Consider the following 17543-nt stretch of genomic DNA (forward strand, 5'->3'; position numbering starts at 1 on the left):
AGGAGAAGGTCACTCTGATGGTATTTCTAAGAATGGCAATAGTGCAGCAGCATTCAGGGAATGTCTTGGAGCAGAATGATTTGGCTTCTTTTTTTTAACAGAATAAACTGATTAATAAAAAAAATAATTTGTAAGAGAACTTTGGGGCTTCTCTTGAATAATGTAAACAAGCATTCATCTGTCTAAAGTAGCTGATATCTATAAAATTAAGACAGACAGAGCCAACTTTTCTGCACCCATCTATTAAATAAACAACGTTGTCTACGTTAAACTTTTCATGCAGATTATTTTTTTCTTTCTCTCAGTGTTTAAGATAGTTTCACCATACCGAAGGTTGGTGTCTAAATGGATTTAATAAAAGGTTGTCACTGTAGCTACTGTAAAGATCTTGATGATATTGCTGAGGTGCTCAGATAGGGCTTGATTCTGCAGCGTGCTAGGCTATCGGGCCCAAACCAGCAATATGTTTAAGCATATGCTTAACTTTAAATACATGAATAGTCCCATTAAAATCAATAGAATTATTAAAACATTTAAAGTTAAGCGCATGCTTAAGTAAGCTGCTGGATCAGGGCCAAACTGATCAGAACCTTGCAAGATCAAGGCCCTCACTGCAGTGATGGGGGTCATATGATAACCTAGACAGAAATGTGATTTTTGTAACTTCTCTTGGAAGCCAGTGAATCAGTGTACTTTCCACAGCAACAGAACACTAGGGGGACCTAGTTATTTGTAATTATTTCTCCAGCAGAACACCACCACTGTCACAAAAGCTGCCCTAGATCATCTGAAGGTGGGTCTTTCTTACACTGATGCCATGCAGTCCTGAACTTAACATACAGACCCCAAACAAAGAGAATGAGGAGAGGAAAACAGTATCTGTAGGGATCACCCAGGTTAGTTTTGATTTGCTTTTTTGGAGGGGGGGCAGGAGGGGGAGTTATTTATTTATTTGTTTTCTTAAATGTATATTGTATTATCTGCAATGAACATCTTGTCTACTATAACCAAATATGAGGACTCATTACAAGATGGTTTTCCATTCACCCGGTTACAGCAGGCTTAAAAGTCGTAGTGTGGACAGGGTCTAACCATACCCCAGCAGTTAGAATCTGCTCTATAATTTTTAGCCCTGTTGTAGCTAGGTCTGAGGACAAGTTTTGTAAGTTGGTCTTGGTAATAATTGTAGTGAAGATGGGAAGGCTTTTAAGTTGAACTTTCTCTTTTAAGTTAAGGAATAAGAAGAGAAGATCCTTTCTGGCTGATTGGAAGCGATAGCTCAATAACTTGCTTGATTCTGTGTAGTTAATATTTTTCTTATTTTGACTCACTATGGACTCCAGTGCAAACAAAACACTCTCTTAACTCCTTGGGACAAGAACTGCCTCTCCTCTATCTTCTTCCTCAATTAAATTTAAAATCCTACAAGGCTTTGGTTTGTAGGGAGGAGGCTCTATGTTGTTAATAGGGCTGAGCACTCAAATTCTGCGTAAACTGTAATCAGTGCTAAAGTCTTGAAATTTGTATTGGCATTTATGTTTTTATGGTGTTTGCAGGAGTCTTCTAAGGGGCTGAAATAACAAGAGATCTGCTCTTCTCATGCTGTCTCCACCATCCAGGAACAGAAACGTTGTGAAGGGAAAGGGACTGACTCTATGATTCCTGCATCTTGAGATGTCATTTACACAGTGCAACATGGTGTAAAATGTTACCAGATCTGGATGGTACTGACATTACACAGGTGTGAATGACTGCACAAGGTGTAGGCAATGGTGAATGAGGCCCCAGGACTCAGGCTTAATCATGCCCCCACAGAACTGGGCAGTAAAGCTCCTAAAGGCTTCAGAAGGAGCATGTTTATGCCCTTTGTGTTCTTTTTACCCCATCATGCTCCTATAGGGATTAAAAAACCCAAAACATGACTAATTAATATGATTAAACATAAGGGGCCAAACTCAGCTCCTTGAAACACAAATACTAGACTTGGTTCACAGCTCCAATTGCGAATAGTTTTCATTGAGTTTCAATGAGTGGTAAAGGGACATGTTTACTTTCCATCCCTATTAATAATTTGCATGATACATCTTTAAAGTACTTTACCGAAGGTAAGTAATTCATCGTGATTGACAACATGGATCTTCTGTCAGGCAATTGATTTCTCCTCCTGCATGGGTAGTATTCCATGAGCTAATAATCGATCCAGGCATCTACTCCACAGATGAGTGCGAATCTAGGCCCTGATTCTCACTCTCTTATCTGAGTTTTAAGCCAGTGTAACTGTTGATTTCAACAGAGGTACAGTGGTATAAAACTGGTCTACCAGAGTAGAGAATCAGGGCCCATCTCCTAGATAAATGTGCTGCTCTCCTGAAACATACTGAATCTCCTACTGGCTCACATGACCACTGATGGAACTAAGTCTTGCAGAGTCTGGGTGTGCCTCTCTTCTTATCTCAGGTTGTGTCTACACTACAGGCACTACAGTGGCACAGCTATGGCGCTGTAGCAATGCCACTGTAGTTCCATAGTGTGGACACTTCTTACAGTGATGGAAAGGGTGTTCTTTGTCACTGTAGGAACTCAACCCCTCTGAGTGGAGGTAGCTAGGTTGACAGAGGGATTCTTCCATCCATCTTCAGCCACCTCTACCCCAGGGGCCTAGGCTAGCATAGCTATGGCACTTAGAGCTGTGAATTTTTCACACCCCTGAGCAATGCTGTGGTGTCGATCTAAATTTTAAATGTTGACCGGGCCTCAGTCAGCCCCTTCACCAAATATTAATGTAGGTTTTTGTTTCTGGAGCTACGCAGTCTCACTGTTAATCCCTTGTGTACCACTTAGTGCCTCACTGCATCATTCCTAATACACTAGAAGTCATCCTGGGAAGTATAGCAAAGCTGCTTTAAACCCCTCCTTTTTCCTCCCATCCGCCCTTCGAGATCAAGCAGCTTTTCAAGGGAACAACTCAGCACCCCGTGCCTAAGAGCATGGAGCCACCTTTCCGTAGGAACGTTGTCATATTTCCAGGGCTCCTAAGTATACAGGAATTCCTGTAAGGAAAGCCCAGTGTTCTTCAGGAAAGTGTGTGTCACAGAGTAGGATAATTTCTGTGTGATGGGAAGTCATGCCATGTCCAGGAAAATCAGGGTGGGTTAAGTATGGCAAAATAGCAAAAACTGATGAAGAGCTTGGCAGAAGAGTGGTTTGAGAATAAATGTCATTTATAATCCATTGCTATAATAAGATCAGCTTCTTTCTTAATAGATCACAGCCTCTTACTAAGGGATCAGTTCTGCCACTTAAATTGCCTGTAAACGCTACAGAATATTAGTATTTAGAATTTACATGGCACACTGTATCCACATTCACTAATTAATCCTTCTAACATTTACAAAAAATAGGGACATAGGCAGGTATTGTTGTCCCCATTTTACAGAGATTTTTAAGTGGCGTGCCAAAGATCAGAGAACGAGTTACTGGGCCAGTAACCTGCTCCAGTTACTCTCAGATGATGCAAAGCAGATAGAACCCTCATAGATCTGGCTACTTAGGAATTCCCTGTGACTGGAGAGGAATTCCTAGGTGGTGTGCAGATGGTAAGTAGCTCTACTACATTCCCATGCCCTGCCCCCCGTATGGTAGAGGGTAAGGTCAAGCAATAGGACATGTGACTGGAGCACCTCTAAATTCCCTGGTTGTTTGAACAGCATCTTAGAGGTCATGGACAGCTGGGTATAGTTTACAGCAGCCTCAAGTCACACTCTAGGCCAAAGCTGCCCCTGACCAGGGAGGAACAAAGGCAGCTTAAAGCCATCTTTTCTTCCCCCGGCAGTGGAGCTCAGCCAGACCAATGGGTCTTCCCCACTTTTGAGCCAAGACTAGGAATGTCCTCCAATCCAGGAATAAATTATTTTTCTTTGATTCTGTAGTGAGATAGATACCCTCAAAGACTTCATAGGGCTGTTGCTTCTTGTTTTCATGGATTTGTTGATTTGACTTGACTGCCAGCTGCTGGGACTGCATGACAGAGGACAGATCACTTGATGATCGCCCTCTTCTATTCATTCCCTTGAAAGTATCTGGCATTGGCCACTGTCGGAAGACAGGATACTGGACTAAGATGGACAACTGGTCTGACCCAGTATGGAAATTTTTATTTTCTGTGTTCATGTACATTAGGTTTCACTTCCTTCTTCACATACCCTGTGGGGATATCCCTGGAAGTCACTAGGCACTGTGTGCTCATAGCTGGGAACTGCATTAGTCTCTTAGGCCTAGAGTTTTAAAGGTATTTAGGCATTGCTGGGTTCAGTATTACAATACTTAAATGATTTAGGAGCCTAAATCTCATTTTCAAAAGACATTTAGGCACTTAGGAGTCCAAATCCCAATGCCAATCTCTTTTTCTAGGAGGGATGGGAATATATATATGAAACAAGCACACAGCAATGAGGGGGTCATTAGAGTGGTGCTCTGTTTCACAAAGCAATGATCTGTGCTTCACTAACACTGAGGCAGAAGTAAAATCTGAGCAGCTGTAATTCAACTACAAGGGAAGCGTAACAGGGAGGCTTGCCCCTTTTGGGCTGGGGCTAGCCAACCCTGATTATGGAATGAGGCACACCTGGGTTGAATCAGGCACTTCCCTATAAAGGGCAGCAGCTGGCTACAGTGAAAGGGGAAGTGTAGAAAGCTGTGGTGAGTAAGAAATGGTGCCTACTAAGGAGATCTGGGGAGAGATTGGAAAGACCCTGGGCAGGCAGGAGGAAGAGAAATCTTGTGTTATGTGGACTTGGTTTGGGGATGTTGAGTGTTGTTTGCAGTATATGTATAAACCTGGTTCCTACAGTGGAGTATCTTTGACCAAGGAAAAACCCAGAGGCAGCTTCTGTTTGAACAGTTCAACAGTCAGTCTACCTGTAGTATGCCCCTATACCATGAAGGCGTGCATGGGAGGTGGTGGGCCCAGTTACAGGAAGCAAATAAGGAGACAATTTACTTTTAGAAAGATTTTAGTTTGCCTTACTCCTAGCTAGGTCACCCCCAGCTTTATTTCTCCAATAGCTCGGAAACTTTTTTCTGCTGGCTAAAAATAAAAGGTTGCCTTTCAGCCCTCTTCCCAGCTGCTCTAGTAGTGCCAGCTCTGCTTTCTCCTCACTCCAGGCTCAGCTCTCTTAGCTCATACAACCCACTTACAAAATCTAAATAGCTACAGAATAAGAGGTTTTAAAAGGGGTCTGGGAAGGGAGGAGGAGGAGATGAGTGTGGAACGGGGAGACTAGAACTTACAGAGAGGAAGCTGCAATGTGCCATCTACAAGAAGGCCCAAACCAATACCCCAGATCCAATAAACTTTTTGGATCCAGATCTGAACTTGGTGTTTGGCTTGGCCTGAACTTCTATGACTGGCCAATCCCTAACCCTGGACTGAAATGTCCCCCAACTTTGGGAACATTCAGGTCTGGAGCTGAATCTTGTGGTTCAGGCCCTTCTGTGATTCCAAAGCAGACTTTAATTTAGCAGAGCAATATTTAGGCTAGTATCTTTGTGTTGGAGCAGCTGAGAGCCTCCCTCTGTAGTACTGAGGACTGCTACAAATAATTAGGTAGCTATTATATTGACTTCCTTTGAACAAAGGATGCTGTCCAGTTGTTGAGGCCCAGCACTTTGAATTACTTTACATCTGTTACTAATCTGGAGGGACTTTCAGCTCTGAATATTATTTTTTAAATATTCATTGAGAAACTAAGCAAACCTCCTCACTTCATACTGGACCTGAAACAACAACAAATAACATTTACTCTTCTAGCAGCAGCAGTTAACTAATAAACCCTCTCCTCACAGCATGCCAGTGTCCGTGGTACTGCAGATGCTCTAAAAAGGAAGTAAACCAACAAATCCATCTCCATTTCAAGCTAACTTCATTAGAAGTATGCTCTGGGATAGGCACACCATTATTGGCCAACTGGAAAACTACAAACCTACCAGTTTTGTTAATGCTTTAACTTTCCATCTTTTAGACTAGCTGAGTCCAGCTCCAAATCCCAACTTCTTTAAAGAGTGCTCAGGTCTGGGATTGAGGTTTGATCCCTTAGTGAGATGGGTCAAGGTGAAAAGTTTGAACCTGGAATTCAAGCCTCCCAAATTCAGGGGTATTTTGACCCTGATCCTGCACCATTAAAGTCAATGGGAGCAGGATCAAACCCTTAGATCTGGGTTTTGGGTAGGCCCCAACTCTTCTAATAAAAAGAGTTCAGCTAACTAAATGAAGCTATACCAATGTCTGTATTGTCAATATATTTCTCTGTGCTGCCCTTCCCAAGGGAACTGATACTTCTGGTGGCAATATGGTGAAACATAATGTCATCCTTATTGGCATTGCCATGAACATTGGCAGTACCAATCTTTCTGCATGTATTCAGCACAGCATAGCCAGGAGACACTCATAGCGCTGCATGCCATTTTAGAAGGGGTCTGTGCAGAATCAGTCTCTGCAGAGAAGAGATTAAAATAAAGACTTGCTAGTTTTGTATCCTGAAGTGATTGAACAGTAAGAGGGTCACTGAGTGTGGTAGCAGCCTGTGAGCGATAGCGTGAGGCATGGCACTCAGCCCTGTCCGTAGAGCTGTGGTGTTTAATCTCCTTGATGGTTGGAGCAGGGAGCCTGGCACTGAAGCTCCATTCACAATGGGCACCTTTGTTCTCAGATTAGTAATGCCCCTGTCCCTTTGTTTTGAGACTGGATTGAACAAACAATTTAGATCTCCAAAGGCAGTGTGACATTTCACAGAAACCTTTGCAGAGCATTCAATGTGGAATTAATTATTTTTGTGTGTGGCATAACTGATCATCTTAAAATGTCTATTCTCCCTGACTTTTTCTTTCCTTTTGCTATGGATCCAACAGAACTTTTACTTCTTTGACGTTTGATATGATCCTGTTGCTTCTTCCTTATCTGGAGTAATAACACCTTGTTTGAGCCATCAAACCTGATTACCAAGGAAATGATCATAATGCCCTCAATACAGGATTGTGATTTCAGGTTGGGAAGCATCAGGAACAGCTGAAAAAGTAAGGAATATGGGTTTAAATCCTGATGCCACTGAAATCAATGAATGGGTCTATGATTTCACTCACATTCTGTTATCCTAAAATTACGAGACTAATAACAATTCTGTTATCATAATACAGAGCCTGAAAATGTCTAGTTTTGGACCCAATCCTGCAGAGCCTAAGTAGTTCCTTGATTTCTTTGTTGACCTCATTTGTTTTATACTGTGCCCTTAAATTTCTAAGGGAGCTGCTTATCTGCAGAGATGGCTGCCATGTTCTGAGACAGTTTGTGAGTTGCATGTTAGAGGGAGACATGCACACTTTGCTCTTGCTCAGAGATTCCTTTCCTAGGTTTTATTATTGCCCCTTAATCTAAAATAAGTCATTCCTCCTGAAAGTATATGGTTGCTGCTTGTGTGTTGACAAATATCAATGAGGATATTCCTGGGAGTAAGTGCTGTAGGATTGGTCATCATCTTGCTAAACAGAACACTTGGTCTTCAGGGAGGCAGCAAGAGCTCTTAATAGCCAAACTTTGTCTTCTGTAGCTGCTTTCCTCCAAGGCTGTGAAAGCACTTTACAAATATGAATTAACTCATCCTCACAACACCCCAGTGATGTAGGTTAGTTTTAAGGTATCTATTATAGTTGGGGAAACTGAGTCACAGAACAGTTAGATTTTTTTTCTCCAGTGTCATATGTTGAGTTAGTGGTAAAGCTGGAAACAGAAAGCAGAACCTTTAAGTCCCAGTCCTTTTCTCTAACCATTAAATGCCATTTCCCCCTTAAAGCCAAGAATAGAACCCATAAGTCCTATTAATAGATCATGGTCTGGTGATTAGATCAGAACAGCCAAATCCCACATTTGGATGCTCAAATCCATGTTTAGGCACATAAATGTTAGAAATGGAGAAGATCTACCAGATCATCCAGTCCCTCTCACTGGGGATAGTTCAGGATTGTCTCTTACAGGACAGTTTCTGGTGTTTTGCCCAGTCTAGTTGTAAAAGTGCCTTGTAGTGGAGCCTCCCATCCCTTCTCATGGGAGATTACCCCCTTCAGTTCTGTAATTCTTCATCTTTGGTGTCCATCTTCATCAAATATTTGCACATGGCAATGTTCCTGCTCTGCCATCTCTTAGTCAAGCGCTCTGTACCTATTTCACACAGCTGTGTGCTGAACTGAGAGTCCAGTGGGGGATTTGGATAACCTAGTCAGGTCCCTGTGGTCTCTTCTTTCCTTCTCGTAAGGCGCAGACTGAGATGCAGTTTCTTTTGGAACACACAGCATAGGTACGGTACAAGGTGCCAAGATGAGAAGGGAGACTGTTAGTAGCACACGAACCTGCCTAACCCATGACTTCAGTCAGAAGCTTCAGGTTTTTTCCAGCCTCCCTGCTAAATTTCTGGCTCCAGGCCCTCTGTCCTGTACCTTGGGGCTCTCCCTGTCTTCTCCCCTTGTTAGTCAATCAGAGCCTGTCATGCTCTCATTTCCCCTTCCCTCCACTTACCTCCAATGAAATGTCACAGGGAGCTAGGGGAGGAGTCTTGCGCTGGGCACACTAAACAGCTGGTAGGGAAAGGGGAACAGCCGCAGCTGCTGAAAAGTGCCTAGCTTGGAGGAGGGAGAGCTGAGGGGCTGGGAGAAGGGGACTAATGGGATTGGGAGTGGGAAAAGTAACAGACAAGGATATGAGTGGGAGGAGAGGACTAACACACTGGTGTGGAGACTGGGATGTGGGAAGGCTTTTTCCCCTCTGAGTAACTGATGCTAATTTAATGTTTAAATCATATACACTTTCTCCGGCATGCAGCCAAGGTTGGTAGCAGAGCTCATGCTAGAAGAACGATGATGGGCCCTGGTGGCTTAACACTTGGCTATTAGTGCTGAAGTTCATAATTTCGAAGTGTGGTTGGATAGCTTCTCCACTCACAGTGCAAGAACACACCTTCCCTCTGGTTAGCTGGCATCCACTGAGCCCATTTGTGAAGGGTCTGAGTCTGGGTCTCTAGTGCCCTGCACCTTTTGTAATTGTCACCATTGTGCAAAATGGGTGTGAAATGCTAACACACTGCAATACTCGTATTGTATGTCCAGGGTGTGCTAGAGCAAATGACTGCGCAAGGCACAGGGCAGCCATGAATTGGCTTCCCTTTGTCTCATCTAACTGGTTCCTTTGGAGGTGTTGCTTTTTTCAGGTGATGTTGCTTTTTCTTTTTTTGTAATATGTCCTGCCTTTTTATGGTTCGATCAGAAATTTTTTAATGTATTTTTTTCTTGTAATGTGTTTTGGTTGTTGGTGGTTTTTTATTATTTAGTTATTGTACAAAGAGTTCATGTTTTCTGTATACAAAGAGCAAACACTCTACTTTCAGGCTGGATTACTTATATTTGTGATTAAGGAAAAGGACAAAAAGGAAGGACAAACATAATCTCTATTTGGAAACATGTGTTACTCTGTCTGTAACTTCCACTGGGGTTGGACTCTCAGCTTTGCCCCCTAATCAACAGAGGGAGCAACTCCTTCCATGTTAAGGTGCGGTACACTTAAAACACACACATCTCCTGAATGGGAAGCTGGAGAGTAGTCTGGTAGCAATCCACTGTTTCCAAGGGATTTTCTAAAGTTATTTTCAGAATGAGTGAGAGAGTGAAGAAATGGGGAAATTATAGGTTTGCATTTGTTAAAATATGCTCTCTGCCCTAGAAGGGCGTAAATACTTTTAAGGACAATGTAATGTGAGTCACTTGCAGCCATCCCTGATTGGATAAGATGTATGTGTATATTCAGCCATTCTTCACTCAGGGGGGTGGTGTGTGTGTGTGCGTGTGCACACGCGCGCTCTAGTGTTTAGCTCAGGTATCTGGAGTTGGGATACCTGCTTTCTAGTCCCATTTCTGCCACAGATTTGCCAGGTGATGTTGAGCAAATTGTTTGTATAATAATTCCTACCCGCCTTTGAAAAATACTCTGATAGCCTTGAATGAAAGGCTGTGTGGAAGACTAAAGTCTTGTTGTTAATGAAGCATGCAGGAAACTATTTCATATCCTGATGGATATCAGCCAGGTCTCAGACAATGAGAACACAACTCCCACCTCTCCTGCTCCAAACACCATCCCATTCTGTTTTTTTCAAGAGCCCGTTCATTGGTATTGCCTGTCAAACTGGAGCTTGTCTCTTTAAGAAAGTGTAGCACAGTAGCAGAGGAAGGCCCTGCCTCCTAAAGCTTGTAGCACTGTAGCTGGGCTGTGGAATGGGAAACAGTTCTTGATCTTTATCCGAATACAGTGTATACACACGCAGCCACCCCATCTGCAGCTCATGCAGTAACATCCAGCGTGGAGATCAGTACTCCTGCCTGGCTCTCTGACACAGGATGGACGTTCCTGAGCGCTGAGATCAGCTGCTGTAAAAATCAAGTAGGAAAACATACAGCTGGATAAAATTGGTAAGTCAAACTAAAGTCACATCCTCCTCTTTGGACTGCAGCTTTCAAGCCTCTTTTTATTTTTAATATTCTTTGCAGGCAGTTGGGTTTTTTATATTATCTTCTGAATAGAGCAGCTGGGAAAACATGAGGGGAAAATAAAAATGTAAAGTAGATCTTGAGCATTCTTCTTTCTATTTTAAAATCCCTTTTCCACATTAACACTTGGCTGCAGGAGCTGGAAGGGGAAAGCCAGCAAGTGCTTCTGTGTAGTAGGGAGGAAGCTGGTAAGAGCTCTAATTGGCTTTTGTAGTGAGGATGATTCAAGAGGGTGATCTTAAAAAAAAAAAAAAGTCAAGGTGTTTGAAATAAAGTGACTTGTCATTTACTTTAAAAGGTTTAAACATTTCATGTTTGGCAATTTTTTTAAAAAAATTGCAGTTGACTGTGTAGTAGGGATAGATTGCTGTCAACAACCTCTTTAAAGGCCATCAGATTTTGAAGTACTTTTAAGCAAGTGGTGAATAGATATTGATGCATTTCAGATAAAATGTATTGGTAGATCTGGAAGGGTAGGCAATGACACAAAATGCCAATTTTCTCAGTGGCAGACAGAGGGCGGTGTTGCTGCATTTGGTTGTAATTCACAGTAAACTGGCCAGGGAAGTTGGTAAAACTCATTTGTGAACAACTTAATGGTGATAAAGTGGTAAAAAATGATACATCTATGCAGCAACCTCTACAGTATAGCATCCAAAGGTAGGTGCATCTATTCAGTGGCCTGATTTTTTTTGCGCTTCAGGGGACAAAAGTAGGTTAATGATTTGACTTGGTACAAGAATAAAACTTCTGTCAATCAAATCTGAGCCTGCTTATAAAAATGAGATTCCAGACTTATGGCTGAAAGGAGTTCAATGTTTAATTGATGTGTTTTCTTGTTTCACCCACTGACACAGCTTTTTGAGCACTGCAGAGAAATAGTGCTACACACCAGCTACTAAAGCAAATGTGCAAAATGTTGAATGGTGGTCGCACTTTGTGTTTTGTGCTGCATATGTAGATTCAGCCTGGGTAAGGAAAAGGAAGGATGATGCTAAATCTAAAAGGCTTGTTAGAATATCTGACACATGCTTCTTTCAAGAAGGTCTAATTCAATGTTAACCAAGTTGCAGGTAGGAATTTCAGCACTGAGTCTGAAAACTGTTTGTCTCAAATATGGTCAAGTGATTTAGTGCAGGGGATGGAGTCTTAGAACCGAGGAGTCCTGACTCCCCAATACCATTTCCATGTTTTAACCAAATATTGTCAAGTGATTAGGATTGGGGAGGCCAGGAGGGTGGGAGTAGCCATTGAGAATAGGTTCTGATCCCAGCTGTACCAGTTATGCTGCATTGTTCTGAACAAGTCTCTTAACCATTCTGAGTCTCATTTTACCCTTCTATAAAATAAGGGTTAGAGCATATCATAAATACCGTATATACACATGAATGGGTTTTAAAAATACTAAGCTACCTTATAGGGGTGCGACTGTAAGTCTGAGATCCTCATGTGACTGGCACTAGATAGGACCAAAATATTATTAAACTAATACAATTGTGTTATAGATAGAGAAGGGTCTGAGCTGCCATATCAAGTTCAAAGGTAATCAAAGTGTCTGTATTGGGATTGTGCCTTTTGTACTGGTCTGTCTTGAGCTGCATGACCGTCTGGGGTTCTTAACTTTCACTCCTGCTACCTGATGTGGGGTGGATTTACAGTCTCTGAATCCTCAATGTAAGCCATTATGGGAAAAGCAGATTAAAACAGGGTGAATGTATGAAATCTGCTCATTCAGATACTCTGTGACCACACTTCATTCACTGTTTCAGTGCACTGTTCTGTGTGCTGGGACGGTGGTGCATATGAGCTGCGGTCACATGGCTGAACTGCAAGAGGCTCTGAGAGAGTCATTAGGGGAGAGCATGTCCTTGATGTAGTGGGTTTTCAGACACTAGGCAGGTAGTCAGTCATCCATGGATGAGAAGTGGGTACATGATGCAATCTCCAAGGTAGGATTTTCCCCTAAATGTTCTTGTTCATTCTTTCTCTCTTTAAAAGATAATGCTGATTTGCTGCTTTCTCTAGTGGGCACAAGTCAGTTGTCTAGGTGCTGCTTACTTTGCATTTCATGGATCTAGTTTCTTTTATCACCCTGCTTTAAACAATTTGCCTGATTGTATTACTTAGCTGGAGGTGTTGCTGTCATTGTGTAGGATACTTGAGCCTTCTCAGGGAGGTGAAGGGGCTGCCCATAAGTACTAGGTGAGATGGTAGGTTACTTGCCTAATCCCTGAGTAGGAAAGAAACCCTGAATGATTGGTTGCTAGGATGCCCTGGAGAAAATGTTGTCTTGGCGGCTTTACTACAAGGACTGAATCTCCCTCTGTTTAGGACTATTGATTCACCTCTGTGCAGCAGTAACTTTCTCTTTCTGCTCATGAAACTTAGTGGTTGGTGCAGCAAGTTTAGTTGAGAATGTGGATAAACCTATCAAACACTGGGGTGAATTTGCCTCCTGCTGACCTTCCTGCTAGCAGCCAGGCTGTTCACTTGCTGTGGGTGTCCATTATAACTTGACTTCTCTCTCTTTTTCTGCCCTCTGCTGACTACTGATTAGGTTAAATGATTATTGGCTGCATCTCCTGGACTACTTTCTTGGTCAACATGACTGATTAGTACCTGTAGATGATTTTCATCCAGTTTGTTTTCCAATTTACTAAATCCTCAGACTGATGCTCCCAATTTATCCCTAGAATTGAAACAGTCCAGAGTAATTGACCCCAGCTGCTACTTTATGTTCTATAGGACTCTACTTTAAGGTTTGCTTTATTTTGCACTAGGCATTTGCTCTAGGCACTGGGCTTCTCTACCCTTAAAATGCTACAGTGTCACAGCTGTGCCCGTCAGTCTTCAGTGTAGACACTGCCTATGCTGATGGTAGGGGTTCTCCCTTCAGTGTAGGTAATCTACCTTCCCTGAGAGATGGAAGAATTCTTGTGTCGACTTAGTGCTGTCTACACAGGGATTTTAATTCAGTTTAACTATGCAGCTCATGAGTGTGGATTTTTCACACCACTGACATAGTTAAACAGACCTAATTTTCTAGTGTAGAGCAGGCCTATGGGATTGCATCTTACCCTGGCACCTGCATTGCATCGTCTTTATTTGCTATATGTGTGTGATTTCTGAAATTTGGAGATGCCCTTTCTGTTTTCTTAAACTTGGCACAGATAAAACTGTGCTGCTTTGAATGTTTCTTCCCCCCCCTCCCCAGTTGTGATGCCTCTAAGGTCACCCATGCTGAACTCTTTCTGTAATCGCACAATACTTTTCTGAACCCTTCAAAGGATACCCATGACCTTGGAGTTGTTATGAAGCCTGAACTCTTGTCTGACATTCAATTAAGCTGTCACTGGCACCACCTTGTGAGTCTAGCCAGACTGAGACCTGTCATTACTATGCTGGTTGCTGACAGTTCAGTTCCTAATTACGGTTCACTTTTGCTTAGGGCTTGTCTACATCAGAAAGTTGCAGCGCTGGTGAGGGAGTTACAGCGCTGCAACTTTGAAGGTGTACACATCTGCAGGGCATCACCAGCGCTGCAACTCCCTGTTTGCAGCGCTGGCCGTACTCCCGTTTTGTCTCGGGTGTAGAGGATCCAGCGCTGGTGATCCAGCGCTGGTAATCCAATGTAAACACTTACCAGCGCTTTTCTTGACCTCCGTGGAAGGGGGAAGCCTCTGGTAATCAAGCTGGTCTCCTTCCCCAGCTTGCTCTCGCGTTCCCGGAACCCCGAGCAAGCAGGTCTCCTTCCCTGCGGTTTGCAGGGGGGTTCGGGAACGCGAGAGCAAACCGGGAAAGGAGACCAGCTTCGCCGCGGTTTGCTCTCCCGTTCCCCAAGCAAGCAGGTCTCCTTCCCTGCGGTTTGCAGGGGGTTTGGGAACGCGAGAGCAAACCGCGGTGAAGCTGGTCTCCTTTCCCGGTTTGCTCTCTCGTTCCCCAAACCCCGAGCAAGCTGGTCTCCTTCCCTGCGGTTTGCAGAGGGGTTCGGGGAACGCGAGAGCAAACCGCGGGGAAGCTGGTCTCCTTTCCCGGTTTGCTCTCTCGTTCCCCAAACCCCGAGCAAGCTGGTCTCCTTCCCTGCGGTTTGCAGAGGGGTTCGGGGAACGCGAGAGCAAACCGCGGGGAAGCTGGTCTCCTTTCCCGGTTTGCTCTCGCGTTCCCCGAACCCCCCTTGAAGCCGCCCAACAGCGCTGCAGTGTGGCCACATCTAACACCACTTGCAGCGCTGGTTGCTGTAAGTGTGGCCACTCTGCAGCGCTGGCCCTATACAGCTGTACTAATACAGCTGTAACAACCAGCGCTGCAAAATTTTAGATGTAGACATGGCCTTAGTGACTGGTAGGCTTTGTTTCGCAGGTCTTCCAGTTTAAGCTCTTTATGGGAGATGCTAACTTCTTCATTGTCTGCTTACTATATTTTTCCATAGCAGCACTTCACTGAGAAGAACCTTGGCTTCCTGGAGAGCAGTAAGAGAACTGTAAGGTTTTTGGTGCTTACTTAACAGAGTTGGATCTGGCTTTGCTCTCTGCTGTTCATATGATCTCTTGATTTCTTATTTACTAGGTTCAGGGGTGAAAGTAACTTACTTAACCTGCTGGAGTCCTTAGTGGGCGTGGCCTAATCCAGAAGGGGCATGGCCTCTCAAGATTTAAAGGTCTTTAAATCAGTCAGGGGCTCCCAGCTGAAGAGGTGGCTGGGAGCCCCCCCCCCCCCGGGCTCAGGGGCAAATTAAAGGGCCCGGGGCTCATGCCGCCAGGGGAACCCTGAGCTTTGCGGGGCTGGGGCAGGGATTTAAAGGGCCCAGAGCTCCTGCCGCTGAGGGGAGCCCTGAGCCCTTTAGATCCTGGCCCCAGCCCGGCCACCAGAGCTGTGGCCGGGATTCAAAGGGCTCTGGGCTGCCTGCAGCGGCAGGAGTTCCCCAAGAACTTCAGTGTCTGTGGACATACGATTTTTTTTTTTTTAATCATTTCATTAGTTAAGCAACAATGAAAACTAGTCTCACACACAGCTTTTAGCTGCCCTAACATTTATCTAAATTTACAGGGACACAATAATGACCACCCAGCATCATTTAAATAATCCTAGTCAAATAACTATGAACTCAGCCAGCCAATAAATTGAAGCAACAGGAAAGTCCCTCTTCCCCACTCCTTCTCTATTCCAGGAACATACTATCAAACTCCTCTTTCCCCCCCCCCCCAAGAAAAAAAACCCACCAAAACCAAAAACCCCTGTCAAATAAGTGATGACTTTGCAGCATGATCAGAAGGTCATCAGGTTGAGACTATTTTGGACCAAGGTGATGAAGTGGGGGAGGGAGGACAGAGCGTTTTCCAGAGTCTCTGGGCCCAACTGGAAACACCCTATTGGAAGCCCCCCTCCCTTTTGTGACCGGAGAATTTCAAAAGACCAGAGATTATAAAGCATCCCCATTAAAAGGAAAAGCCCGAGGTGCTCCTGAGAGTCAGTGCACCGCATCTCTCAACTCCATCATTAGAAGAGAGCTTAACTTTTTTTAAAGCAGCAAAGAATCCTGTGGCACCTTATAGACTAACAGACGTTTTGGAGCATGAGCTTTCGTGGGTGAATACCCACTTCCTCAGTTTAGTTTCCAATTTACCTTCCTCTCATGCTGTCCTGTTTGTTATTTTTAAGGTGTTTATGGCAGAACTGCTGATGTGTGAAGAGGAGCATATAGGAAATGTAACTAATGACTAAGTCCTTCATCGCTCATCATTTTCAGCTGCCTGCACTGTTGTCTCTCTCCTGGGTCTAATATTTGGTCTTTGGCAGGCTGAGGGGTGTGGGTGGGTGAGCAGGGATCACCTGAATGATCTCCCATATTATGTGATGCCTAATGCAATACCCATGCATAGAAAGGTGGGCTAAGGACAAGCAGAGTCTTCTTTCTGATTTCCCCTCCAGCTTTTCCCATTAGTATCAGAGGCTTTGTTTCAACCTGGTGGTTAAACTATAAAACAATGTTGTGTGCGTGCCTCATTATGTCTAGCTCTGCAGCTTCTTTCTAAATGTGTTGGGACATGTAACCTTACCTAGCTCTGAGGCACGATCATATAGCTGTGTTTATTTTGAAATCCACTGAAAGTGAATGGAGAAACCCTGTAATTTCAGCTAAGATGATCTTTTCCAGCAGCTGATGAAGCCCAAGCAAATGCCAGAAGAAAAGTTCTTGTGTTATCATTTTCAGTGTATCAAAAAAAATAAACCCCAATTCCCTTAGAGGCAGTTTTATAAGTACTATATCACTTCACCTTTGCTCTGACTGCCCTTGACTTAGGCAGTTGCCAGAATATTGCAATGAGACCAAGGGAAGGGAAGGAGTCTTTTCTCCTCCCACTTCTTGGGAGTTTATTTTACTAGAACTAAAACATTCTGACTAAAGAACATAAACTGGAAATTAAGCATTTGCTTATGAATGGGTTTTTTGGGAAAACATTTCAAAGGTGCAGTTTTATCTACTGGTAGGCAAACAAAATATTTGATAGCAATCTGATTCTTTAATAAAAAGAGAAGGGACATGATTTGATGTGCCTGTCCCCACTCCCCAGCAGTATTCATTTGAAAAGAAAGGTGCGTGAGGAACTGGGGCTAGCATACCTCTATTGGCTCCTACGTTAATCAGTTAAGTGTTCCACCCAGTGAAGTGGAGTTACCTTTCCCAAATCCTGGGCAGCTTCACAAGTGAGCATGGTCTTTCGTTTTCATTTTCCCTTCTTCAAGTGAATTTTTAGTTCTGGTAGAAGATGCCAAACAGACAGCCCTGAAGACCGAATTTCTCTGTTTATCCACAAAATCAGTGTAGCTTGGACAATAACAGGGTTAACTTCTACCAACCTGCCCTTTACCATTGTTTTCCCCCGATCTACAGTACCGATAGCCTCCTTCAGTCTCCCTATTCAATTTCATCCTTTGCCAGCAGCAGGGCAATTAGTTACAAT

At 43.6% G+C, this 17543-nt stretch overlaps 1 protein-coding gene across 2 annotated transcripts in view; it reads left to right on the forward strand.

The window, feature by feature from the left end:
* DAAM2 (dishevelled associated activator of morphogenesis 2) overlaps window positions 1-17543 on the forward strand; it is a 266918-nt gene that overhangs the window by 25073 nt on the left and 224302 nt on the right. The window contains exon 1 of one of the 2 annotated variants that reach the window (XM_030557289.1): window positions 10408-10503. The exons of the other annotated variant lie outside the window; for it this stretch is intronic. The gene's annotated coding sequence lies outside the window, so the exon portion shown is untranslated. Of the gene's footprint in view, window positions 1-10407; window positions 10504-17543 lie in introns of those variants that run through there. 2 annotated transcript variants of the gene reach the window in all.

This window comes from Gopherus evgoodei, chromosome 3, assembly GCF_007399415.2.
Source record: "Gopherus evgoodei ecotype Sinaloan lineage chromosome 3, rGopEvg1_v1.p, whole genome shotgun sequence".
Lineage (NCBI taxonomy): Eukaryota > Metazoa > Chordata > Testudines > Testudinidae > Gopherus > Gopherus evgoodei.